This window comes from Zalophus californianus, chromosome X, assembly GCF_009762305.2.
Source record: "Zalophus californianus isolate mZalCal1 chromosome X, mZalCal1.pri.v2, whole genome shotgun sequence".
NCBI lineage: Eukaryota > Metazoa > Chordata > Mammalia > Carnivora > Otariidae > Zalophus > Zalophus californianus.
Window position 1 is genome coordinate 83,714,280 of NC_045612.1, and position 26,221 is coordinate 83,740,500.

General features: G+C 42.7%; 1 long non-coding RNA gene across 2 annotated transcripts in view; it reads right to left on the minus strand.

The window, feature by feature from the left end:
• Positions 1 to 120: 120 nt before the first annotated feature.
• LOC118356514 overlaps positions 121 to 26,221 on the minus strand; it is a 59,322-nt gene continuing 33,221 nt past the window's right edge. Inside the window, exons 3-4 of one of the 2 annotated variants that reach the window (XR_004819812.1) lie at positions 2,170 to 2,419; positions 121 to 1,252 (exon numbers count right to left, since the gene is read on the minus strand). This is a non-coding gene — a long non-coding RNA (uncharacterized LOC118356514). Of the gene's footprint in view, positions 2,420 to 26,221 lie in introns of both variants that reach the window. The other variant, XR_004819811.1, reaches the window with a different exon arrangement.

The following is a 26,221-nucleotide window of genomic DNA, read 5'->3' on the forward strand; positions in this document are numbered from 1 at the left end:
TGCTTAGCATAATGGTTTCAAGCCGAGTTCGCTTTTAAATGTAAATATGAATGGTGCCTTTATATCGGACAGTTTTCTTCTCCCCACCCCCCTTCTGGGTCCCGGAGTTTTTTTGTTTTGGGTTTTTTTTTTTTTTTTAAGATTTCATTTATTTAGAGAGTGAGCGTGCGTGTGAGCAGGGGGAGGGGCAGAGGGAGAGAGTCTCAAGCATACTCCCCGAGTGCGGAGCCCCAACCTGGGGCTCAATCTCACGACCCTGAGATCATGACCTGAGCCACCCGGGCGCCTCCAGAGTCATGAAAGTGAGGGTGTTGGACTAGATTGGGGACTATCACTACTCTGCCCTTTCTCATTGTGGGTGCTCACTCAATGGGTTCATTTTGCTCCATTTCTCCCCCTTCCCAAGACTTCCAGTTGATAGGAACCTAGTGATGAGTGAGAAGGCCCACCCTCTTCTGGTAGCTTTGATTGGTGGGAGGGACTGGCTCAGCTCTGCCTCCAGTCTTGTGGTCAGGAGGTACTGGGCTGTAGAAGTTAAGGGGAGGCAGAAGCCAGTGGACACCCCTGTCCTGCACCCAGTTCAACCCCAGGCCCCGGTCTAGGGGAAAAGGCTGGCCTTTTGTCTGCCTGCCTATTTGGAATTGGTCATGAAAGGAGGGTTGGAGAAGACACCTCAGAAGAAGACGGGCTTGTGAGCTACTACAGAGACAGGAGGGGGCTCAGGCTCAGCACTCACTGCCATTCCCACCCAAGGCAGTCTGCCCCCAGAAGCGGCCCAACAGGACAGGAAGAAGGGTACCTGTGACCTCCAGCAGCTCCCAGGCTGGCAAATTGCTGGGCCCAGGCTGGGGTCTTCCAGGTTACGGCCCAGCCCTCAGCGGTTTGCAGACCACCTTTTCCATCTCGGCACTGCCCTGCCCCAGGCCTCACAGCGGACGTGCATCCCGGGGCTTCGGCCAGAGAGGCCCCCGCTCCGAGCCTGTAAGCCCCAGGTTAAACGTGGCCTCTTCCAGAGAGCTCGCTCTGGTGGCACAGAGGTCACCTTTTCCCAGGCACTCACCTAGGAAGGAGTGACTGGCCGTGGTGGGGAGGGGACGAGTGGGGGGGGGGGGCAGACGAGTGGGGGATGGGGAGAAAGGATCCCGAAAGAAGAGGGTATCTTCGGGTCGAAGTCGTTTTCTATGAGACACCTCCTTGCGCTGCTGCTGCATCCTCCCAGAAGTTACCGCGTCGCTCCGGATGGCTCCTGAGTCTGCAGGTGGCGAGGAGGGGAAGAGGCTGTACTGGTACTGAGGACTTAGCCCAGCTCCTTCTCTCGGGCCCAACTGACTCCTTTCCTCCTAGTGCTTCCAGTGTCCCTTGTGTGGCGTCTGCAACACTCTAGGATTAATGGGTCTGCTTCTCCCACCGTTCCGGGAGCTCCCGGAGGGAGCGCAAGGCCCAGGCCCAAGTCCTCTGCCCCCGCTTCTAGTCAGGCTCCTGCACAGTCCGGGCTCCGAAGGAGGGGGACAGGAGCAGCGTTTGGAACCCCACTGCATACGAACTCTATGCCCTTCGCACTACATAAATCTTGGTAAAGGTGTTACCCTAGGAGAGTGGGGTCTGGACCCCAGGTCCGTGGTCACTGGGGGCCTGAAGGAGCAGACGCTGAGCGTGCTGCTCAGAAGTCCTGAAATTGTGGGGATGGGAGAAGAGGGATTCCGAGGCAGATACGGTCTCCGCCCCCCTGGGGTGCTCTTTGCAAAGGGAAGGGAGCAGTCCCTTAGGAACCCCCTCCTGGGTGCCAGCTCCATGTGAGACATTTCACAAAGTTCCCGTCAGACACGCGGGAAGCAGACCCCTCAAAGAATAGGCCTCGCCTGGGCATATCAGCCCGGCAGAGCTGGGTTTCCCACCAATTCTGAGCCTACAGCTCTGTGCTGCAGGACACAAGGGGCCCGAAGTAATCAGCCTGCACCCAGGAAGTATTTCATGGGGGTGGGGGCTCCTCATTGGTCTCTGCCACTGGCAGGTGGGGACTCAGCAATGCTACAGCCAGATTGGCCTTGGTAGGTAGAAGTCCGTGTTGCTGAACTTGTGCGTAACCTTCATGCCTGCCTGTATTCATTATTGTTGAGTAACAGATTACTCCAAAAACTTGGTGGCTTAAAACCATGACATTTATCTCACAATTCCCGTAGGTCAGGAATCTGGGCACAACTTAGCTGGCTCTCAATTTCGGGGTCTTGCAGGCTGCAGTCATCTCAAGGCTCGACCGGGGAAGGATCCGCTTCCAAGCTCACTCACATGGGTGTGGGCAGGATTCAATTCCTTGAGGGTGGTTGGACCAGGGCCTCAGTTCCTCACTGCCTGTTGGTTGCCCTGATTTCCTTGTCATGTGGGTCTTTCTCCATAGGGCAGCTCATAACATGGCCACTTACTTCATCAGACCAGTCAAGTGAGATGAGACCGAGAGAGAGAAAATTGCATGAGTGTAAGATGGAAGTCAGTCTTGACCCAATCTCTGAAGTGACATCCAACCACTTTTGCAATATTCTCCTCAGCAGGAGTAAGTCACTAGGTTCAGGCCACGCTCGAGGGAAGGGGATGACACAAGAGTGTGAATACCAGGAGGTGAAGATCACTGGTGTGCCATCTTGGCAACTGACTACTATAGCTCATTCTCTGGCCCCCAATGATTTACATCCCTTCCACTTGCAGAATACATTCACCCAATCCCCGCTCCATTTCGGCATCACCTCAAAGTCCAGAATCTCATCTAAATTAGGACCAGATGTGAACATGGCCCCTTGTGTGTATTCCTGAAGTATGACTCCTGAAGTACTATTTTTCTCCACCTGTAGATCTGTGAAACTTATGACACAAGTTATCTGTCCCCAACACACCCACCATACAGTGGTGAAACAGGCACAGGATAACTACCACAGACATTCCAGTTCAAAAAGGGGGAACATGGGAGACACAAAGGAGTCGTTGGGTCTGTAGCAAGTCTGAAATCCAGCTGGGCAAATGGAAGTTCCTCGATTAGGTCATACACACCTACAAGGGACATTGGAAACTGTGGTCCGAATTTGTCCTGAAAAGGAAGAGGAAACAGGCTTAACGACCACCTAGCTTGTCTCTGCCACACCTCCTGATGTATTTCTCAAAGTCCTTGTGAAAGGAATGTCCACGTGGCCAGAGAGTGGGTTTAAATGGGTTACACATGATGAGTTAACTCCAACATTCTTGTTGCCCTAAACATCTGGAGAGCAGCTGTGTTCGTTCACCACTATGCTATCAACACCACTGGCATTTAGAGATTCCTCCCCCTACATTGTATATCTGGCATCTTAACCTCATTTAACACAGGCTACCGTTGAGTACACGTTTCAGTCAGTCAATAGAACAAATCTTAGAAATGCTCCTAGCTGCTTCAGCTAACACAGTACATCCAGGATTCCTGATAAGTGGGCACCCATATTGAAATGTTTGACCTTACCAATCAAAAAAACTCCCCAAAAGTAAAAGTCCAGGGCTAGAGGGCTTCACAGGCAGATTCTACCAAACATTTAAAGAAGAGTTAATACCTAGTCTTCTCAAACTGTTCCAAAAAACAGAAGAGGAAAGAAAACTTCCAAATTCATTCTCTGAGGCCAGTATCACCCTGTTACCAAAACCAGATAAACACACCACAAAAAAGAGGACCACAGGCCAATATCTCTCATGAGTATAGTTGCAAAACTCCTCAACAAAAATGGTAGCAAACCGAATCCAAAAATACATTTTAAAAAATCATACACCACGATCAAATGGGATTTATTCCCAGGAGGCAAGGATGGTTCAATATCCACAGATCAACATGATACAACCACATTAATAAAAGAAAGGATAAGAACCATAGGATCATTTCAATAGATGCAGAAAAAGCATTTGACAAAATACAACAGCCACTCATGAAGAAAACCCTCGGCAAAGGAGGTCTAGAGGGAACATATCTCAACATAATAAAGGCTTTATATGAAAAATCCACAGCCAACATCATACTCGATGAAAAACTAAGAGCTCTTCCCCTAAGGTCAGGAACAAGACAGGGATGTCCACTCTCACCACCTTTATTCAACATAGTACTGGAAGTCCTAACCACAGCCATTAGACAACATAAAAAAATAAAAGGCATCCAAATTCCTAAGGAAGAAGTAAAACTTTCACTATTTGCAGATGACATGAAACTATATGGAGAAAACCCTAAAAGACTCCACCAAAAAACTACTAGAACTGATAAATGAATTCACTAAAGTCGTGGGATGAAAAATCAATGTGCAGAAATCTGTTGCATTTATATACACTAATAATGAAACAGCGGAAAGTGAAATTAAGAAAATCCCACTTATAATTGCACCAAAATAATAAAATATCTAGGAATAAACTTAACCAAAGAGGTGAAAGACCAATACTCTGAAAACTATAAAACACTGATGAAAGAAATTCAAGACAATGCAAAGAAATGGAAAGACATCCCTTGCTCACGGGTTGGAAGAACAAATATTGTTAAAATGCCTACACTACCCAAAGCAATATACAGATTTAATGCGATCCCTATCAAAATACCTACAGCATTTTTCACAGAACTAGAACAATCTTAAAATTAGTATGGAACCACAAAAGACCTTGAATAGGCAAAGCAATCTTGAAAAAGAAAAAGAAAAACCAAAAGTGGAGGTATCAACAATTCCAGAGTTCAAGTTATATTACAAAGGAGTAGTAATTAAAACAGTATGATACTGGCATAAAAATAGACACATAGATCAATGGAATAGGATAGGAAACCCAGAAATAAACCCACAATTATATGGTCAGTTAATCTGCAACAAAGGAGGAATGAATATACAATGGGAAAAAGTCTCTTCAACAAATGGTGTTGGGAAAACTAGATGGTTAGATATAAAAGAATGAAATCACTTTGTTAAACCATACACAAAAATAAACTCAAAAGGGATTAAATAACATAATAAAATAAAAAATGCAAAAAAAAGGATTAAAGACATAAATGTGAGAAAAGAAACCATAAAATCCTAGAAGAGAGCACAGGGAGTAATTTCTGTAACATCAGTCGGAGCAACATTTTTCTAGATATGTCTTCTAGGGCAAGAGAAATAAAAGCAAAAATAAACTATTGAGACCATATCAAAACAAAATGCTTCTGCACAGCAAAGGAAACAATCGACAAAACTGAAAGGCAACCTACAGAATGGGAGAAGATATCTGCAAATGACATATTGGATAAAGGGTTAGTATCCAAAATATATAAAGAACTTTCACAATTCAACACCAAGCCCCCCAAATATTCCAATTAAAAAATGGGCAGAAGACATGAACAGACATTTCTCCAAAGAAGACATACAGATGGCCAACAGACACATGAAAAGATGCTCATCATCACTTACCATCAGGAAAATGCAAATCAAAACCACAATGAGATACTACCTCATACCTATTAAAAGGGCTAAAATCAAAAACACAAGAAACAAGTGTTGGTAAGGATGTCAAGAGAAAGGAACCCTCTTGCACTGTCAGTGGGGATGCAAACTGATGCAGCCACTGTGGAAAACAGTATGGAGGTTCCTCAAAAAGTTAAAAGTAGAACTACCCTATGATCCTGTGATCACACTACTGGATATTTACCCCCAAAATACAAAAACACTAATACAAAGGGATACATGCACCCCTATGTTTATTGCAGCATTATTTACAATAGCCAAATTATGGAAGCAGCCCAAGTGGTGTCCACCAATAAATGAATGGATGAAGAAGAAGTGAGAAACACACACACACACACACACACACACACACAGGAATGTTATTCAGCCATAAACAAGAATGAAATCTTGCCATTTGCAATAACGTGGATGGAGCCAGGGAGTATAATGCTAAGTGAAATAAGTCAGACAGAGAAAAACAAATACCATATGGTTTCACTGGTATGCGGAATTTAAGAAACAAAACAAGCAAAGGGAAAAAAAGGGAGAGAGAGAAAGAAGCAAACCAAGAAACAGACTCTTAACTATAGAGAACAAACTGATGATTACCAGAGGGGAGGTGGGTAGGGGAATGGAAAAAAAGAAAAGTTTGACCCTACTAAAACCAGATAAAGACATCACAAGAAATGAAAATTATAGACCAATTTCCCTTATGAATATAGACGCAAAACTCCTCCACAAAATATTAGCAAGCACAACCCAACAATGTATTAAAAAGATTATACACTATTATCAGTGGGATTTATCCCAGGAATGCAAGAGTGGGTCAACATCAGAAAATTGATTAAGGTTGTACATTACATAATAGAACAAAGGAGAAAACCTACATGATCATCTCAATTGATGCAGAAAAGGCTAATAAATTCAGCAAAGCTGCAGGGTACAAGATCAACACATAAAAATCAGTTGTGCTTTTATACATTAGCAATGAACAATCCAAAAATGAAATAAAGAAAGCAGTTCCATTTACAATAGCATCTAAAAGAAATACCTAAAAATAAATGTAACCAAGGAGACCAAAGACTTGTATATTGAGGGGCACCTGGGTGGCTCAGTCGGTTAAGTGACGGCCTTCAGCTCAGGTCATGATCCCAGAGTCCTGGGATCGAGCCCCACATCAGGCTCCCTGCTCAGCAGAGAGTCTGCTTCTCCCTCTCTCTCTGCCTGCCACTCTGCCTACGTGTGCTCTCTCTCTGTGTCAAATAAATAAATAAATAAAATCTTAAAAAAGACTTGTATATTGAAAATTAGAAAACATTGCTGGAAGAACTTAAAGGAGACATTCTATGTTCATGGATTGGAAGACTGTATATTGTTAAGATGTCAAGTAGTGTGCAGATTCAACACGATCTCTATCAAAATTCCAACAGCCTTTTTTGCAGAAACATGGAAACGCCAATCTTAAAATTCATATGGAATTCAAGGGGTCCTGAATAGCCAAAACAATCTTGAGAAAGAAGAGCAAAGTCAAATGGCCGAGTAGTTCTCTTTTTTTAAATTGAAATGTAATTAACATAGTGTTATATTAGCTCCAGGCATACAATATAATGATTCAGCAATTCTTTTTTATTTATTATTTTTTAAATAAATTTTTAAAATTTTATTTATTTGAGAGAGAGAGAGAGAGAGAGAGAGAGAGAGCATGAGCAGGGCAGGGCAGAGGAAGAGGGAGAAGCAGACTTCCTGTTGAGCAGGGAGCCCAGCGTGGGGCTTGATCCCAGGACCCTGGGCTCATGACCTGAGCCAAAGGCAGATGCTTAACCGACTGAGCCACCCAGGCGCCCGTGATTCAGCAATTCTATACATTACTCAGTACAAGAGTGTCAAATCCAATCAATGGGGCAAAGATAGTGTCTTCACTAGATGGTGCTGGTTCAACTAGATTCCTACATGCAAAAGAATGAAGTTGGACCCATACCTTATATTTTTTGTAGCTAATATTTCCATTTTTCTGTGCTTGAGAGTAGGGGTAAGAGAAGATCCCACAGAGAAGGTGGTGATGAGCTATTTAGAAAGATGAGCAGAAGTTTGCCAGATTATGAGGAGAGAGAGGAGAATCAACCTGAGGGTTGAGCAGTAGCTAAGGCCTGGAGACCAGACAGCAGGGTTCAGCTTGCCTTGCTGGGAATGACTAGAACACCAGAAGTAGGGTGGGAGGGACATGAGGTGGGAAAATTCAGGGCAATACTTTATAAGGCTATGGTCATTGAGGCAGGTGGAGAGAGCCCTGACTTGAGAGCCCCGCAGATGGTGACCTCCAGAAAGATGGCAGCTTCGAGGCAGTGTTGGATGACATGCAGCCCTTTGATGTGAAGAGACTTCCCTCCACTCCATGTTCCAGCTCCATTCCCCTCCCCTTGGGCACCTGTCAGAAGGTCCCTCTTTTCTTTCCTTGGGAGGAAGGTAAATGGAGATGGGGAAGGAGACCTGGGCCCAGCAAAGTCACCTAGAGAACCTGTGATGAGATCTGAATTTTGTGCGATGCTGGGGCAGGGGATGGGGAAAGGGAAGTGGTTCAAATAAGGAAAGCAGAGGAAGGCAGCCATGATAAAGGCAGGAGTCTGTGTGTGAGAGAAAGATGGTAGGGAGACACCAAGAGTCTGCCTTTGAGCAGAAAAGCCTAATCTGAAAGAGTCTGGGAGCTGAGGCTTATGAGGGAGGGGCTGGACCCTGGAGGGGTACCCCCCAGGGCCGAGACCATCATTTTCCAAAAGCCACTTCGGGTCTTAATTACCCGTCTCCCTCCCTTGGCTGCACTCACTGCCTCCTTCCTAGTGGTTTCCTGACACTCAGGCCCCAGGCTCTTCTGAAGTTCTTCCATCATTCCCACACTCCCCTCCCTCCTTGAGGAGAGGGTGTCCCATGTTTTATCCTCATGATCTGCTCTAGGTAGGTAGACCAAGGACTTGAGAGGAGTGAAACATCCTGTATGCCCTGTTCCACTGATAGATTCTCCAGTACTTCCTTCCCTTGAAAGGACTCCACACAGCATCTTTTCAGGGGATTTTAGACAGTGTGGTGTCTCTGGGGTTTTCTGACAAAGGGTTAGCTCTGGGGAAGGAAAGAGAGCTTCTGGACACATACAGGGCTGAGTGGAGATGTGTAGAGGGCATAGGAGTTGCATTCTCAGAGTTGGTAGAGAGGTATGAATAATCACTTTACCATGGTCTTGATCCAAAGGGAGACTTTGAAGAGAAGGTGGTTCTGAGGATCAGAGTCAGGGAAGCTAGTTCAAACAGGTCAAGAAATCAGAGGTTGGAAGGCATCTGCGAGTCCTTCACAGTATAGAATTATAGAAGCCCTGGTTGGGGTCCAGGCTTCCCACAGTACTGGGACCCCCAGTGTAGCCCTCACAGAAGGGAAATCTTCGGAGATACCTTCAGGTGCAAACAGGCCTACAAAGGCTATGACAAGGAAAGCAGGCCTTTAAAGCGGAATAAGGCCAAGTGTTGAGGTGTGGGTGTGTCTATAGGAACCCTCATGAACTGCTGATGGGAATGAAGATGGAGCAGCCCTTTTGGAGAGCTTAGTCAAATTAAGAAGATACTCTGTGACCCAGCAATTTCACTCCTTGACATACATTCAAAAGAAATTCTCCCAAAGGTGGAGAAGGAGACATGTTGGAGGATGCAGATCACAGCAAAACTTGTAGAATGGCAAAGAATTAGAAGCAATCTGGGTGTCCATCCCTGGTGAGTAGACAGGAAAAATAAGGCATTTGAACACCATGTAGTGCTATGAGGTAGTTGAGGTTGATGGTAAATCTATACACAGCCTCACGAATAAATCTTCCAATATATTGTTTCCATTTTTCATCATTGCCAAAAAATGGAACAACCCTAATGTCCATAACCGATGAATGGATAAATAAAATGGGGTTTATCCATACAGTGGAATATTATTTGGCAATAAAAATGAGTGAAGTACTGACCCATGCTCTATGAAGGGATGAGCCTTGAAGACATTTTGTTAAATGAGAGAAGCCAGACACAAAAGATACGTATTGTGTGATCGCATCTCTATGAAATGTCCAGAATAGGCAAATCTATAGAAACATAACAGAGATTAGTGGTTGCCTAGGGAGGCACTGGGGGAGGTTGGAGGGAAATGGGGAATGACTACTAAAGGGTACAGGTTTTCTTTTTGAGGTGATGAAAAATTTTATACTTACATTGTGGTGATGATCAAACAACTCTGAATATGCTAAAAGACACTGAATCGTACACTTTAAATGGGTGAATTGTATATGTGAATTACACTTCAGTAAAGGTGTTATATATATTATGTACATTTTAGAGGTAATTATATCTCAATGAAGCTGCTATATATAAACATATTGCTGATACATAAAATATCTATATCATCTATCTATCATCTATTTATCTATCTAAACATATTACTTGCCCCTTAGGAGAAATGTTTGATTCCAGGGCTGGGACTAGAGAACTAAGAAGGGCTTAAAAAAAATGAAAGAAACATCAGAAGCACAAAGAAGCTAACTTGAAGGATCTCCTAATGTCCAAATCTGGGACAATTTGAGCAACAAAATAAATAATGGATGAATGAATTATAATACATAAAATAAAACTTCATGAGTCCATATAGAAATAAACACATGGGGGCGCCTGGGTGGCTCAGTTGGTTGAGCATCTGACTCTTGATTTCGGCTCAGGTCATGATCTCAGGGTTGTGAGATCCAGCTCTGTGTCAGGCTCTGTCCACACTGGGGGCGGAGCCTGCTTACGATTCTCTCCCTCTCCTTCCCCTTCCCCTTTTCCTTCTCTAAAAAAGAAACAAACAAATGACCAAATAAATGAGTGAATGAATAAATAAAGAGGGGAGAAGGCAGCATCTTCACCACAGTACAAGTCTAATAAAGTCTTAATAAATGTAGAAGGAATGAGTGAAATAGAAAATCACTATTTGGTAAATGCCACAGTAACAATTGTATCAGGCACGAATCATCAGTGGATGCTAAAATTAGTGGGTGGAAGCTTGATTAAAAACAGGATATTTACATAAATACTTTGAATATCTCCTCACAAGTTAGTTACTAATTACTACTTTACAGTGGCAAACACCACCTTAATCAAGGTGTTAACATCACCCAAATGTTGACATCACCCAAAATAAGACATATACCTCCTGTTCGATGGACTAAGAAGGGTGCATCACTTCTGTGGTATTCTTTTTTCCCCCCAAGTTCTTATTTAAATTCCAGTTACTTAACACACTGTGTATATTAGTTTCAGGTGTAGAATTTAGTGATTCAACACTTACATACAACACCCGGTGCTCATCACAACAAGTGCCCTCCTTAATCCCCATCACCTATTTAACCCATCCCCCCACCCACCTCCCCTCTGGGAACCATCAGTTTGTTCTCTATAGTTAACAGTCTGTTTCTTGGTTTTCTTCTCCTTTCCCCCCCGCTATGTTCATTTGTTTTGTTTCTTAAATTCCGCAGATAAGTAAAATCATATGGTATTTGTCTTTCTCTGACTTATCTTGCTTAGCATAATACTCTCTAGCTCCATCCATGTTGTTGCAAATGGCAAGATTTCATTCTTTTTGATGGCCAAGTAGTACACACACACACACACACACACACACACACACACACACACACACACACACACACACCACACCACACCACATCTTCTTTATCCATTCATCAGTCGATGGACATTTGGGCTCTTTCCATAATGTGGCTATTGTTGACATCAGGGTGCATAAACATCAGGGTGCATGTATCCTTTCAAATTAGTATTTTTGTATCCTTTGGGCTAGATACCTAGTAGTGCAATTGCTGGATCTAGGGTAGTTCTATTTTTAACTTTTTGAGGAAGCTCCATACTGTTTTCCAGAGTGCCTGCACCAGTTTGCATTCCTACCAACAGTGTTCTCGGAAAAAAAAAAAAAAAAAAAGCATAACCTATATCTAATCATGAGATAACATCAGAAAAACCTAATTGAGGGATAGCTACAAAATAACTGACCAATACTCTTCAAAAGTGTCCAGGTCATGAAAGACAAGGAAAGACTGAGGAACTGTCACAGACAGGAGGAGACTAAGGAGACGTGATAAGTAATTGTAATTGAGGAATCCTAGAACAGAAAAAAGACAATTGGGGAAAAACTGGTAAACTCTGACTAAAGTTCAAAGTAAAATTTGAATAGATTAATTTAATAGTATTGTATCAATATTCATTTCCTGGTTTCAATAATTCTACTGTAATTGTGTAAAATGGTTACATTTGTGGAAGCTGGGTGAAAGATAGATGAGAATTCTTTGTACTCTTTTTATAATTTTTTTTTAGAGAGGGAGTAGAGGCAGAGGGCGAGGGAGAGAGAGAATCTTAAGCAGGCTCCATGCTCAGTGCCGAGCCCAACGTGGGGCTCAATCTTACAACCCTGAGATCATGCATGACCTAAGCTGAAATTGAGTCAGAACCTTAGCTGACTGAGCCACCCAGGTGCCCCTAGTTTTGTAACTTTTTATTTTGGAAATTATTACAAAAGAAAAAGCTAAAAAATTAAAAGGCACATATTGTTATGTAAACAAGTAGGAAACAGAATGAAATATACAACTTAAGACCCTTAGATACTGTTAACTAAAACAGCCAGTTATTTTACCAGCAAGATGGGTTTATTCAGGAAGAGCAGAATTGCAATTTGGGACATGAAAGCTATAGCAAAACCCTTGGCAAGTCCAACAAACAAAGGAGAGGAGTTATTTTATGGCCAAGAAGGAGGAAGTTGGAAGGGGTTGTTTTTGTTTGTATGTTTGTTCTTGTTTTTTTTTTTTAATTCCAGTGGAAGGGGTGGTTTTGAATGGAAGTCCATTGGAGAAAAGCAGGAGTTCAAGGTGCTGACTGTTTCGCTTTGGCTGAGTTGTAGGGGTGGTCAGTTTCTCTCAGGAGATGCAATGTACATCTTTTCCTGTTGGGGCCTGTGATTGATGTTTCTTTTCGGTTGACAATTCTTCAGTTGGGGTCCGTAATTGACAGTTCTTCCTATGTATGATGTTGAATAGAATGGCTCCCCCTTCTGGCTTCCCAATTCCACTTTAGTGAGGTTTCCCTTTATTAATTTTCACAAATGCATGCAAACACAACAGTCTACTTTACCAGGACACATACAAACAAAAGGTTGTACATTAAAATATTAGCTTGATACCCTGAGAATGGCGAATGGGAAAAGGGGGAATCAGTCATTCAATTTATGAAGAAATGACACTTAACTTAGACACTAGGAGGTTTTCTAGAGGGTGTGGGATTAGATCTGGACCTCACAGGATGTATGTAGGGACTTGGGAGAGTTAAGGGGTGGTCCGAAGTCATGATAGTGGCAACATGTGGGAAATGGAGCTAGATGGGGCTTGGAGGTGAGGCCAAGAGTCTGCGTTGGTCTGAGAGGAAGGACCAGGTGCAAAGGGCTTGGGAGTTGAGGCTGGCCAGAGGGGCTCAAGCTCTGGAGATGGCTTCAGGGCCAGTCTCCCCTCTGGCCCTGTCATCTCCTCAACTACTGCCACGAGGTGCTGCTGGGATTGAACACTTTCCTGCCCTTTACCTGGTATTCAGGCCTCATTCTCTTCTAAGGCCCTCTTTTCTAGCAACTTCCTGCACCACCACACCCCCTCCCCCCACCGGATAATGGGATCCATTGTGTTGTCCTTTGATCAGGTCCAGACAGGGGGATAGATAAAAGGCCAGACCTTTCCCCTAGACCAGGGATTAGGGTCAGGCTGGACTGGGGGCTGGTGCCTCCATTACTCCTTGCTTCCCGTAACTATAGATCTCAGTGTCCCCAGCTCGGCCTGTCCTGCTGTGTCGCTTTTATGTGGTCATCTGTTCAACATGTAGCTTGGCCTGGGACAGCCCCAATATAGGCTCCTCTCACAACCAAGCATTGCAGAGGGAAAGCTGAGGCCCAAAGGGAGCATAAAGGGACCCAGAAAGGGCAGGCACAGAAAGCGGTCCTCAGAGGAGGAGCCCCCCGCCGGCACCCCAGGGGCTGCTGAACTGCCTGTCTGCAAATCTTGCCTCCATCGATTATTGGCTATGTAATTTTTTTGGCAAATGACTTAATCTCTTAGGGTCTCAGTTCCCACAGGTTATATTGAAGGGGAATAGTAGAATAATAGTACCTATCAAAGAGGGTTATTGTGAGAAGTAAATGAGATTAGGTATTTAGTGTCTGGCATAAATTAAGTCCCCAATAAATGTTAGCTGCCATTATTATTATTATTTGATGTTCTTTCTCAGTCCTTGTCTTTGGGCTCTCATAACTGGAGTGAGACACCATCCTGGCTGTGGCTATGGCTCTACTTTAGAGGAGGTAGGGGGCACTGGGAAAGGGATGGGAAGTGGCCTTGATGAAAACATGTACTACTTTGTATTTATTTTATATAGTTATGACAAGGGGCGCCTGGGTGGTGCACTTGGTTAAGCATCTGACACTTGGTATTGGCTCAGGTCATGATCTCAGGGTTGCTCAGATAGGAGTCTGCTAAAGTTTCTCTTTCCCTCTCCCTCTGCCCTTCCCTGCTGCGTGCTCTCTCTCTCAAATAAATAAATAAATGACTACAACTTTGTAGTGTAGCTTGAAGTCCGAAATTGTGATGCCACCAGCTTTGGTTTTCTTTTTCAACATTCCTCTGGCCTTTCGGGGTCTTTTCTGGTTCCATACAAATTTTAGGATTGTTTGTTCCAGCTCTGTGAAAAATGCTGGTGGTATTTTGATTGGGATGGCATTGAATGTATAGATTGCTCTGGCATAGACATTTTAACAATGTTTATTCTTCCAATCCATGAACATGAAATGTTTTTCCATCTCTTTGTGTCTTCCTCAATTTCTTTCATAAGTGTTCTTTAGTTTTCAGAGTACAGATCCTTTCCCTGTTTGGTTAGGTTTATTCCTAGGTATCTTATGGGTTTTGGTGCAATTGTAAATGGGATCGATTCCTTAATTTCTCTTTCTTCTGTCTCATCAAGACAGTATGGTACTGGCACAAAAACAGACACATAGACACATAATGGACCAGAATAGAGAACCTAGAAATGGACCCTCAATTTTATGGTCAACTAATATTCAACAAAGCAGGAAAGAATATCCACTGGAAAAAAGACAGTCTCTTCAACAAATGGTGCTGGGAAAATTGGACAGCCACATGCAGAAGAATGAAACTCGACCATTTTCTTACACCATGCACAAAAATAAATTCAAAATGGATGAAAGACCTAAATGTGAGACAGGAATCCATTAAAATCCTAAAGGAGAACACAGGCAGCAACCTCTTTGACATTGGCCATGGTAACTTCTTGCTAGACATGTCTCCAAAGGCAAGGGAAACAAAAGCAAGAATGAACTATTGGGACTTCATCAAGATAAAAAGCTTTTGCACAGCAAAAGGAAACAATCGACAAAACCAAAACACAACCTATAGAATGGGAGAAGATATTTGCAAATGTCTTACCAGATACAGGGCTAGTATCCAAAATCTCTAAAGAACTTATGAAACTCAACACCCAAAAAACAAATAATCCAGTCAAGAAATGGGTAGAAAACATGAACAGACATTTCTCCAAAGAAGACATACAAATGGCCAACAGACACATGAAAAAGTGCTCAGCATCGCTCAGCATCAGAGAAATACAAATCCAAACCTCAATGAGATACCACCTCACACCAGTCAGAATGGCTAAAATTAACAAGTCAGGAAATGACAGATGTTGGCGGGGATGCGGGGAAAGGGGAACCCTCCTACACTGTTGGTGGGAATGCAAGCTGGTGCAACCACTCTGGAAAACAGTATGGAGGTTCCTCAAAAAGTTGAAAATAGAGCTACCCTACAACCCAGCAATTGCACTACTAGGTATTTACCCAAAGGACAGAAACGTTGTGATCCGAAGGGGCACCCGCATCCCAACGTTCATAGCAGCAATGTCCACAATAGCCGGAAAGAGCCCGGATGTCCATCGACAGAAGAATGGATAAAGAACTGGTGTGTGTTTGTGTGTGTGTGTGTGTGTGTGTGTGTAATGGAATATTACTCAGCCACCAGAAAGGATGAAATCTTACCATTTACATCGACGTGGATGAAACTGGAGGGTATTATGCTAAGCGAAATAAGTCAATCAGAGAAAGACAATTATCATATGGTTTCGCTCACATGTAGAATTTAAGAAACAAAACAGGATCACAGGCAAAGGAAGAGAAAAATAAGATGAAATCAGAGAGGGAGACAAACAATAAGAGACCCTTGACTATAGGAAATAAACTGAGGGTTGCTGGAGGGGAGGTGGGTGGGGGGATGGGGTAACTGGGTGATGGGCATTAAGGAGGGCACGTGATATAATGAGAACTGAGTGTTATATGCAAAGGATGAATAACTGAACTCTACCTCTGAAACTAATTATATACTGTGTGTTAACTAATTGAATTTAAATAAAGTAAGTTTAAAAAAGAGGAAAAAATAAACCTTTATATATATATACACACACACACACATATATAAAGTTATGACAAAAAAGAAAATACACAGTATTAGAGAAGATAGTAAATCTTTAACTTATACAAATTTCTAAGTATTTTCACATTTTTAATGATGTAATCTAGTCTCTTCTGTGAATATGCATCTCACATAAGGTTTTATGCTGGAATATGTACACAATTCCATATCATGACGTTTTACGAATGACCTCTTCAAAATCTTGATTGTTGCTATTAATGAGAAATGCTTTTTTTTCCTCAATTAGGTGCAGGTACTTGGAAATGAAAAAGAAGACTTTTTCTCTATTAGCCAGAATTTCTATTTCATTCTTGACATTATTTAAATCCAGTTGAACATTTTAATAGTTTTTAAATAATGGTTCTTTTCTTCAAGTTATTCACAGATGTTACTCTACTTCTTTACATTTTTTTCTTTATGATTTGAGTTATAATAGCAACACTACCAGGGAATGATTTTTTTAACCTCACTCTTCCAAAGTTGAATTTTGCTTTGATCCCTCTAATCTTTGTCAGTGCACATTAATGTATTTTCACATGGTCTTTCCAGATTTCTATAAAGTATATTCAGGGACCCAAAAAAGTCAACTAATCTTTTTTTCCACAAATCTACCAGGTGAGAATGGGTCGTGGAAAAAAACTCAATTTTAATTTTTTGCTTACAAACTTCGGAAAATATTTCCTTTGGATCAGCTCACACACTTAAGAAACAGCAAAAAGGGATGTTCTGATCCTTTGTCTTAAAGATGAAAACAGGTGGGATGTTAGTGTCTTGTATTTTAATTAGACTCATCATACCAATAGTACCATTTCCCATGGAAATCAGATCAAAAGGCAAACTCTTACAACAGATGAGGGTTTGTCTGTATAAAACAATAAATCAAGCAATGTCTTACTAGAATCTCAGGACTTTCAGAACAAACTCTAGATGCAAAGCCTTTATATCTTCTTATCACTGTGGTCTTACTACACAAATTTCTTTGTTTCAAAATATTCATAAAAAATGCAATGCATGATCCTGGATTGGGTCCTTTTTCTACAAATTATAGGACATTATTAGGAAAATTGGTGAAATTTGAATGAAATATGATGATTAGGTGGTAGTGATATATTAGCATTGATGGTTGCATTGTGATTATGTAAGAGAATGTCCTTATTTATAGAAAAGCCCACTAAAATATTCAGAAGTGATGGGTCTGCAACTATGTCTGCAATTTGCTCTCAAGTGGTTCAGGAAAAGAAGTTCTCTATACGTACTTGCAACTTCTCTTTAACTTTGTGACTGTCCCAAAATAAAAGATACTTCATGAAATATTTGCTTGGATATTTTTAACCTGGAATCATCTGCTTGGCATTATTGCTTCTCTCAATAATTCTCCATGAAAACCAGACATTTAGGCTGAGGAATTAGGCTCTTGTTGGGCACCCAAATCCAAACGTGAGATGAACCTCATGACTAAAACATCATTCATGGACACGGAGTTGGTCTTGAAAATATGATGACACTGTAGCTTTACTCCAAAAGTTGTCCGTTATGATACTGTGATGGTTAATTTTGTGTGTCAACTTTGCTGGACCATGCATGGGTTGCCCAGAGATTTGGTCAAACATTATTCTTGGGGTTATTTTGCTGAGATTAACATTTAAACCTGTAGACTGAGGAAAGCAGACTGATCTGAATGTGTGTGGGCCTCAGCCAGTCAGTTGAAGGCCTGAATAGAACAAAAAGGCTGACTTTCCCCAGAGTAAAGGAGAATTCTTTCTGCCTGACTGCCTTTGAACTGAGATATCAGCTTTTTCCTGTCTTCAGACTCAAATGAAACAATGACGCTTCCTGGCTCTGTTGGCCTTTGGACTAGAACTACACCATCAGTTCTCCTGGGTCTCCTACTTGCCAACTCATCCTGCATGTCTTCGGGCTTGTCAGCCTCTATAATTGTATAAACCAATTCCTTATAATAAATCTCGTTATCTCTATGTTTGCATCCTACTGGTCCTCTTTCCCTGGAGAACCCTGACTAATACAGATTTTGATACTGAAAGTGGTTCTAGAGGAACAGAATTTTAAGGATGTGTTTTCTGAATTGGTTCTGGGGTTTCTGGAAATGGATCTCTAATCTGATTAATATTTAAAGACACTAATGACTCTATTCCAGGAGTAAAGAGAGAATTGATAGTCCATGGCATGAACTTAAGGAGATACACAAAATATCACCATGTAATAATTAACCACTTATAAGAAGCAAGGATCTGGCTGACCGTGTATTTAGTTTTGAACATTTTTTTTTGTCCAATTAATAAATATAATGAGATTGGCTGGTTGCTCCTAATGTTGCTGGACAAAGTTGGGGGGAGGTGCAGAGGATGAGCTCAAGGATTTGAATTCCCAGTGCAAGAGCCATATAAACGACCTGAAAGCTTCTACGTGTGTCCTGGAGACCCTTATCTTCTGTAGCCACAGGGCCGAGATGGCTGAAAATCAAACACAGAACCTCATTCTACAACTGGTTGAATTATAACACAAGTTGAACTCGCAGCTCACAGGGTGTCTACTGTTAAAGTGAAAGCATCGATGGGGGAAGGAATATTATCCTAAAAGTTAGAATGGTGAGGCCAGGTCTCCTTGAGGAACACTGAGGAACACACGAATTTATACTGCTAATCTTTCTCTTAGGTTTCCCCCGAAGGGATCTTTCCCCGGGATAACTGCATCAGGTAAAAGGAAATGACCAGATCTTTGAGGGAACTCCTGGACACTAGCTCTGAACTGACACTGACTCCAGGAGATCCAAAACGTGATACTGGCAGGGGAGATACCATGATCACCAAAACCTAACTGTGGCCCTCCAGGCTGAGTAGGGGCTTCCGGAAGTCAGGTGATCAATGGGGTTTTAGCTCAGTTCCATCTCACAATGCACCTGGCGGGTCCCCAAATCCATCTCGTGGTTATTTCTTTAGTCTGGAATTCATAATTGGAATCTATATACTCAGCCGCTAAATACATAATTGGAATACACATACTCATATTGTTTCCCTGACCTGTGGAGTGAGGGCTATTATGGTGGGAAAGGCCAAATGGAAGCCACTAGAACTGCACCTACCGAGGAATGTAGTAAATAGTAAATCTAAAGCCATACTGCATCCCTCGAGGGACGGCAGAGATCAATGCCACCATCAAGGACTGGAAAGATGCAAGGGTGCTGATTCCCACCATGTCCCCATTCAATTCTCCTATTTGGCTTATACAGAAGATAGATGGGTCTTGGAGAATGACCGTGGTTATAGTAAGCTTAGCCAGATGATGATTCCAAATGCAGCTGCTGTACTAGATGCAGACTCATCGCTTGAGCAAATTAACACATCCCCTGGCTTCCCCTGGTACCTGGTGTGTAACTGGTGATCTGCAAAATTCTTCCCCCCCCCACCATACCTGATAATAAGGACCACCCAAAGTGGTTTGCTTTCAGCTCACAAGGCCAGCAACACATCTTCACTGTCCAACATTAGGGGTATATCAACTCTCCAGCCCTATGTCATAATTTAGTTCACATGTATCTTTATCACCTTTCCCTTCCATGAGCTATCACACTGGTCCATTACATTGATGATGTTTTGCTGACTGGATCTAGTGAGCAAGAAGTAGCAACCCCTCTAGACTTATTGGTAAGACATATGATGTCAGAAAGTGGGAAATAAATCCGACAAAAGTTCAGGGACTTTCTACCTCAGTGAAATGTTGGGGGATCCAGTGGTATGGGGGTGTGTTGAGATATTCCTTCCAAGGTGAAGGGTGAAGGATAAGTTTTTGCAACCAGCCCCTCCAAGAACTAAAAATGTGGCACAATGCTTTGTGGGCCTCTTTGGATTTTGGAGGCAACATATTCCTTATTTGGGTGTGTTCCTCTGGCTCACTTGCCTAGCGCCCTTAAAAGCTGCTAGTTTGGAGTGGGGCTCAGAACAAAAGAAGGTTCTACAACGGAGCCAGGCCTCTGAGCAATCTGCTCTGTCCCCTGGGCCATACGATCCAGCAGGTCCAATGGTGCCTAAAGTGTCAGAGGCAGACAGGGATGCTGTTTGGAGCTTTCAGCAGGCTCCTCTAGATGAACAACAGTGCGGGCCATTAGGACTTTGGAACAAAGTCCCACCATCCTCTGTGGACAACTACTCTCCTTTGGAGAAACAGCTCTTGGCCTGCTACTGGGCTTCAGCAGAGACTGAAAGCTTAACCACGGGCCACCAAGTCACCACATGACGTGAGCTGCCCATCACGAACTGGGTGTTATCTGACCCACTACCCCATAAAGTTGGTGGTGCACAGCATGGTTCCATCATCACATGGAAATGGTATTTACATATACATGATGGGGCCTGGGCAGGCCTTGAAGGCACAAGTAAGTTACATGAAGAAGTAGCCCAAATACCCATGGTCCCCACTTGTGCCACTCTACCTTCTCTCTCCCAGCCTGCACCTAGGACATCAGGGGGAGTTCCCTATGATCAGGTGGCAGAGGGAGAGAAGACTCAGGCCTGGTTTACAGATGGTTCTGCACAATAGGTTAGGGCAGTGCACCTCATCATTCACTTTGACTGGAAGGAGAAATGCCCAGATGTGTGCTTAAATATCAATTCATGGGCTGCGGTCAATCGTTTGGCTGGATGGTCAAGAGACTTTGAAGAAACATGATTGGAAAATTGGTACAAGGATATTTTGGGAAGACATATTTGGATAGACCTCTCTGAATAGGCGAAACATGTGAAGATATTCATGTTTCATGTGAATGCTCACCAAAGGGTGCCCTCAGCAGAGGAGAATTTTAATAATCAAGTGGATAAGATGACCCGTTCTGCAGATATCAGTCTCCTTCACCAAGCACCCCTGTCAACCAATGGGCTCATGAACAAAATGGCCATAGTGGCAAGGATGGAGGTTGTGCACAGGCTTTGGGGCATGGATTTCTACTCATCAAGGCCAACCTGGCTCTGGCCACTGCTGAGTGCCCAACCTGCAAGCAGCAGAGACCAACACTGAGTCCCTGATATGGCACCATTCCCCAGCATGATCAGCCAGCAACCTGGTGGCAGGTTGATTACGTTGGCCCCCTTCCATTATGAAAGGGGCAAGATTTTGTTGTTACTGGAAAAGACACTTACTCTGGATTCAGGGTTGGCTTCCCTGTACTTAATGCTTCTGCCAAAACCACCATCTGTGGACTTACAGAATGCCTTATCCACTATCACGGTATTCTATGCCAGCATTGGTTCCGATCAAAGAACTCACAAAAAGTGCAGCAACGGGCCCATGCTCATGGAATTTACTGTTGGTACCACGCTCCCTACCATCCGAAAGCAGCTGGCTTCATGGAACAATGGAGTGGCCTTTTGGAGGCTGTTACAGGGCCAGTTAGGTGGCACTAGCTTGCAGGGCTGGAGCAAGGTTCTCCAGAAGGCTGTCTGTGCTCTGAATCAGCATCAGCCTGCAGTGCTATTTCTCTCATAGCCAAAATTCATGGGTCCAAGAATCAAGGGCTGGAAACAGAGTGGCACCCCTCACTATCACACCTAGTGACCCACTAGCAAAATGTTTGCTTCCTGTTCCCGCGACCTTGTTCTCCACTGGGCTAGAGGCCTTAGTTCCAAAGGCAGGAATGCTTCCGCCAGGAGACACAACAAGACCATTGGACCGGAAGGTGAGTCTGCCACCCAGACACTTTGGGCTGCCCATGCCCCTGAATCAATGGGCAAAGAAGGGAGGTACTGCGCTGGCTGTGTGACTGGTCCTTACTACCCAGGGGAAATTGGACTGCTACCCCACATTGGTAGTAAGGAATAGTCTGTCGGTATAGGGATGATCACTTAGGGCATCTCTTAGTGTTACCGTGCCCTGTGATTAAGGTCAGTGGAAAACTGCAACTTGATCCAGGCAGGACTATTAATGGCCCAGACCCTTCAGGAATGAAGGTTTGAGTTACCCCACCAGTAAAGAACCACAACCAGCTGAGGTGCTTCTTAAAGGCAAAGGAAATATAGAGTGGGTAGTGGAAGAAGGGGGTTATAAATATAACTATGACCACGTTACTATTTACAGAAAGGAGGACTATAATTGTCATGACTATTTTCTCCTTATTTTGATATGAATGTGTGTGTGTGTGTGTGTGTGTGTGTGTGTGTACCGCTGTCTATCTGTCTTCCTATCATCTATCTATATCTTTGTTTTTGCCCTCTTTTATCCCCTTATTATGTAACATAAGATGTATTGGCTTTATATCAAGGTATTTCAGTATGGTTAATTTTACATCACAACTTAAACAAGTTATGGAGTATCAAAGAGAAAAGTTAACATCTCTCAAAGATTTTATCTTCCCTTCTGGGGAAGTGGTTAGTGCATTTTTGGTTGTAGGCAAGATAATTGTATCATGTTAGGTGGAAGTTGGACTTCATTATTGTCTTCATTTGGTGATCAAGTCTGGTTTAGGGAGATGTGTATGAGTGTCAAGTTGATAGGGGTTCACTTGTGATGGTTAATTCAATGTGTCAACTTTACTGGGCCACAGACTATCAGTTATTTGGCTAAACATTATTCTGAGTGTTTCCCGTAGAGTGCTTTAGGATGGTATGGACATTTAAATTAGTAGTCTGAGTAAAGCTGGTTGCTCTCCCTAACATGGGGGGGACTTATCCAAATCCATGAAGGCCTGAATAGAACAAAAAGGCAGACCTTCCCCAGGGTAAGGGAGGATTCTTTCTGCCTGACTACCTTTGAACTGGGACATCACCTTGTTCCTGCCTTTTGAATCATTTCCGGATTCAAAATGAAATAGCAGCTCTTTGTGGGTCTTGAGCCTGCCAGCCTTTGGGCTAGAAATACCCCACCAGTTCTCCTGGGTCTTCTTGCTGACTCACTCCACAGATCTACGGGCTTGTCAGCCTCCCTGAGTTGCCTGAGCCAGTTCCTTATAATATATCTATCCCTCCCTTTTTTCTCCCTTTCTCTCTCTCCTTCCCTCTCCATATACATGGATATAGGTTCTGTTTCTCTGGGGAACTCTAATACAGATTTGGAAATAAATATTTGTATAAATTATGTCTATTTATATGTTAGGTTCTCAAAAATGGTTTTTAATATCAGGATGCATTTAGAATGCTTTAAAATGAGTTTCACTGCAAATTTTAAAAATCCACATGTGGTAAATGAAATATTAATTGTTGGTTAATTTCCTAATCGAAAACTCTAAAAATTCTAAATATTCAAAATAAAGGTTACTCATACTCATGTGTGAACATATTTTGAGTAACAGATTTTTTTTCTGAAGCTACAAGGGCTTGTAACCAGCCCACTCTAATGAATTGACCTAATTAAATAATTCCACTATTAGGTTTTCATATTTTTTCTAAAAGGAAATAATTCAGAATGAAATTCCATCAAAAATCAGCATGCAGCTAACATCAAAATCCAATAATACAGAAAGATGGGGGAGAAAGAGAAATTGGGGAGAGAGAGTTACAGAGAGAAAGTAGAGAGAGAAAGAAAAAAGGATGAAGGAAGGAAGGCAGGCAGGCGAGAAAGGAGGGAGAGAAGGAGCAATGGAGAAGGGAGGGAGAGAGGGAGGAAGGAAGCAGAAAGAAAATGGGGGAAATAACAACTGAGAAAATAAACAAAATCAACTGTGTTCCTTTTAGCAGCACCTAACAGTAGATGCCCATGGCTCTGATAACAAAGATGTAACTTACGTACCTTCTGGGTTACTAGGGAAAAACTGTAAAAAGAACAGAGGGAATCTAATACACTTTTAAATATCATACATATGCACACAAGACAGGAGCAAAGTGAAAATCAGACCAAGTGCAACAATTCCCAGAGGTCCGAGGAGCGCTACATTGTGCGACCTGCATAGAGCTGCTCTCTCTGATGGCAGGAGCCGCACATTAAATTCTTCCCTATCAGTGTAAGAACCCCTGGGTCTAGAGTTCACAGAGGGAACCAATGAATACTGTCCTGTTCAAATCTAGTTTCAAACTATTTTATTTATTTATTGTTTTAAAGATTTTATTTATTTGAGAGAGTGAGCGAGCGAGCGAGAGAGAGAGAGAGCGCGCGAGACAGCGTTCGAGCAGGGCAGGCAGAGGGAGAAGCAGACTCTCTGCCAAGCAAGGAGCCTGATGCGGGACTCGATCCCAGGACCCTGGGATCATGACCTGAGCCGAAGGCAGATGCTTAACCGACTGAGCCACCCAGGTGCCTCAGTTTCCAACTATTTTAAAACGAGTAAAAAAAAAAAAAAAGTTGTAAATGTTTGTTAGAGATATTTTTAAAAACATTTAGTATTATTTTAAAAATTACAGCTATCAATAACTCCCACCCCCGGAACCGATTTGCAGCACTGGAGGGTACCTGGGCACACGGGTTGGAAAACTTCACTTTAATGAGTGAGGGCTTGTATTTTTGCCCTTGGAGGCTTAGTGTTTTGCCTTTTCTTTTTGGGTTTAATGCTGTGATGAACACCCTCACATATGTCCCCTTATGTCTCTGTGTATTTCCCTGGGACTGATTATCCCCATGGGCAGAACTGCTGGGTCATATAGGACATGCATATTTCACTTGACAAGGTACTGCCAGGCAGCCCTTCAGCATGGCTGTCCCAGTCCACGCTCCCCCCAGCCACACGGGTGGGTGTGTAGGTCCTCATATCCCCACCATCACTTGTCATCATCCTGCTTTCTAATTTTGTCAGTCTCATAGATACCAAGTCATATCTCACTGTTATTTTAACTTCCCAGATTTTCAGTGATCTTGAATACCTCATCATATGCTGTTGGCTTTTCAAACTTCTTCATCTTCAAATTGCTTATTCTATACTTTGATCAATTTTATATTGGTGGTGGTGTTCTTGTTGATTCACGGGAGGTCTTTGTATATTCTGGATATTAAATCCCTTATTGGTTTCTTTTTTTTTAAGATTTTTATTAATTCATTTGAGAGAGAGAGGGCACAAGCAGGGGGGAGAGACAGAGGGAGAGGGAGAAGCAGACTCCCCACTGAGCAGGGAGCCCGATGTGGGGCTCGATCCCAGGACCTGAGATCATGACCTGAGCCGAAGGCAGACGCTCAACCGACTGAGCCACCCAGGCGCCCCCCCTTGTTGGTTTCAACATTGCAAATATCCTCTTCCAATCTGTAGATGCTCTCTTGCCTTTGTCTGTGATGTCTCTCATCAAGCATGAATCCTTAACTTTGATGCAATCAAATTAATCAACTCTTTACTATATAGGTTATAGTCTTGAAGTTTCATCTCAGAAGTTATTCCAAGCCTTTAGGTCACAAAGATATCCTCCTACAATTTCTTCTATTAACATTAGAGTCTTATCTTTCACATTTAGGTCTTCTATCCAGAGTGCAGTTTTGTATGTGGCAGGAGGTAGGTATATGGTTTTATTTTTCTCCATGTCATGAGCCAGAGTTTTCAACACCATCAACTAAACAACTGTCCTTTCTCCATTGATTTGTCATCCACTAGGTTCCTTTATACACACAGGTCTGTCTCTATGTTGTTCTATTGGTCTACTTTTCTGTTTTTGTGCCAATGCTACATGGCTTATATTACGAAATTCAAAGAAACAAGAAAGACATCATTATGATAAGGCAGAAATAAATGAAATAGAGAACAAAAGACAATAGCAAAAATTGGCCCAACCAACTCTGGTCTCTGTAAAGACTAATAAAGGAGAACAGGGGTGTCTGGGTGGCTCAGTTGGTTAAGCATCTGCCTTTGGCTCAGGTCATGATCCCAGGGTCCTGGGGTCGGGCTCCCTGCTCAACAGGGAGCCTGCTTCTCCCTCTCCCGCTCCCCCTGCTTGTGCTTCTCTCTCTCTCTCTCTGTCAAATATATAAATAAAATCTTAAAAAAAAAAAAAAAAGGAGAACAGCCCTCTGCCTGCCACTTCCCTGCTTGTGCTCTCTCTCTCTCAAGAAAAAAAAAAGAGAAAATTTAAAAACTCAGATACAGAATAAAAAGGGGGCAGTAACTACGACAAAATAGATCCTCCCAAAAAGAAGTATGAATGATATGCCAATGAATTTTAAAACCTAGATGAAAAGTATACATTCTTAGAAAACTAGAACACGCTAAAATTGGCACAAAAAAAGAGAGGTCTTGAATAGTCCAGTGAATATTCAAGAAACAGAAATGGTAGTA